The sequence below is a fragment of the Balaenoptera musculus genome, chromosome 18 (genome assembly GCF_009873245.2).
Source record: "Balaenoptera musculus isolate JJ_BM4_2016_0621 chromosome 18, mBalMus1.pri.v3, whole genome shotgun sequence".
NCBI classification, from domain to species: domain Eukaryota; kingdom Metazoa; phylum Chordata; class Mammalia; order Artiodactyla; family Balaenopteridae; genus Balaenoptera; species Balaenoptera musculus.
The window spans coordinates 76,757,866-76,759,922 of NC_045802.1; the positions used below are offsets into that span (position 1 = coordinate 76,757,866).

Genomic DNA, 2,057 nt, shown 5'->3' on the forward strand with positions numbered 1-2,057 from the left:
ACTAACACACCATTGTAAAGCAATTATACTCCAATAAAGATGTTTAAAAAAAAAAAGTACTCTTCTTTCTAGATGTTAATGATTACAAGCAGACAAACCTGAGTCCAAGTGTAACCTGAACAATAAAAGACCCGCCACAGCTCCCTTGGCTCATTGTCTGAAGTGCTGCGTTTGTTAACCGGCTTTGGTTTGCAGTCACCTTACAAACTCAGACACTTACAAGGTACTGAAAATATTTGTTCTTATGTGCTTGGACACGTTTCTTTCTTTTTTTTGTTGTTGTTGTTGCGCAATGGTATGACTATATTTATTGTGCCTGGGAGGCAAGGTGAGGGAGAAATCTCAACAGACAGAAGGTGGGAAAAGTCTGGAGTCCCCTGTAAAATCAGGAAGGTCTCTGCTGGACCCATCACAGAATATGAGAGGAGGCCAATAGATCATTCCCTTTGTTTCTCCCCTGGGCTTCTTGAGCTTCTCGAAGTTCTTCAGGATGATGTCGTAGAACACAGTATTAGCCTTGTGGATCTCCATAACCATCAGCCGGATATCCCAGTACTCTGCGTCATCCAGCTGGTGCACCCGTCACCGATAATCACCCACGTGGGGCTGCTTAGCTGCTTTGGTCATGGCATCAGAGCACTCAGAGAAATATTTGGAGATTTGAGTGTGGAAGCCTTCCGGCTTGCTGTGAAGGGTGGTCGTCAGCTCAAACACCTTCTCCTGGACAGCCACTCCAAAACTGTTCCCATCCTCAATCCGAGGCATCTGCAGCTGCAGCCAGGTGGTGACCAGGCTGAGCTTCTCAGCGACATCCTTGATCTCAGGCTTCAGGCGCTGCAGGAGGACCACGATCTTCTCATTGCAGTTCACTGGGCCACAAAGAGGACCTCTGTCTTCATCTTCCTCTTTCTTCTTTTCATCCTTGCCTTCCTTCTCCTGCTGTTTCTTCCCCTGCTACTTCTCTTTCTCCTTGACTGGACCAGGCCCTGGGATGTCCAGGGGGCCTTCAGATTGCTCAGGTTGGCTTCACTGAGACCTGGCTCCTTTAAAAATGCATCCAACTCAGAAATCTTCTTGGGGAAATAGCTCCCGAGGGGGTTCTCTGTCTTAGTACATAGGTCTTCACGGAACACAGCCACCTTGGCTTGGGCTTGGGGCAGGACCCTGAGCGTGGCCATGGCCGGGGCGGGGGTCTAGCGCGGCCCGCGGAGTCAGGACTGGGCCCGGGGAAGGGAAAGCGAAAGCAGCACTCGCTCCCGCCCCGCATGGCTCTCCTGGGGGGTCGGGGTTCTGGAGGAGGCGGGGTGGGGGGGGTGCAGACCGCAGAGAGGCGAGGAGCCAAGGGGCGCCGGGAGAGGACCCAGCTGGGGCTCCCCCTAGAGCCGGAGACGCATGTTTCCGGCGCCCCGCCTCCCCCGGCGCCCCGCCTCCCCCGGCGCCCCGCCTCCCCCGGCGCCCCGCCTCCCCCGGCGCCCCGCCTCCCCCGGCGCCGCCCGTCTTTCGACTCGGACACGTTTATTTCAATCATAGTTTAGTATTGAAGTAAAGATGGAAGGAATTCCATTTGCCATTTTGGCATCTTGTTTCAAAGACTTTGAGGAAATTAGAATTCCAACATGATGAAAAGTTAACGTGTGTATCCCAAACGGTACATATCGTGTGAAACTTGGAAGGGGAGAGAGAGCGCGCTATAAATGCATAATTAAATGTACTCCTCAGAAACTCATTTTCAAACTACGGGCAGTGTTTCAATTTCACCAACATTTTGGTCTTGTTCAGGGAGGGGAGCACAGGCCTCTGGAAATGCAATTCTAATCCTGGCCTTTCCGGAATCCTCTATCATCTGAACCTATAACCGGTCTTTACTTTGCTGTGCTTTGCTCATGGGACCATGTGGAGTTAATGCCAAAAGGAATGTAGCGTTTCATTAAAAACTGTGTTAAGCTGTCACTCTAGTATATGAGTAAAATCATTCAAGAAGCATAAAATGCAAGGGCTAAAGAGACCTCAAAATCCACTTAACTCAGTCACCTCATGTTATAGGCAGAAACTGAAGC

At 50.8% G+C, this 2,057-nt stretch overlaps 1 pseudogene; it reads right to left on the reverse strand.

The window, feature by feature from the left end:
- Positions 1-342: 342 nt before the first annotated feature.
- Positions 343-1,178, reverse strand: LOC118884074 (annotated as a pseudogene).
- Positions 1,179-2,057: the final 879 nt, after the last annotated feature.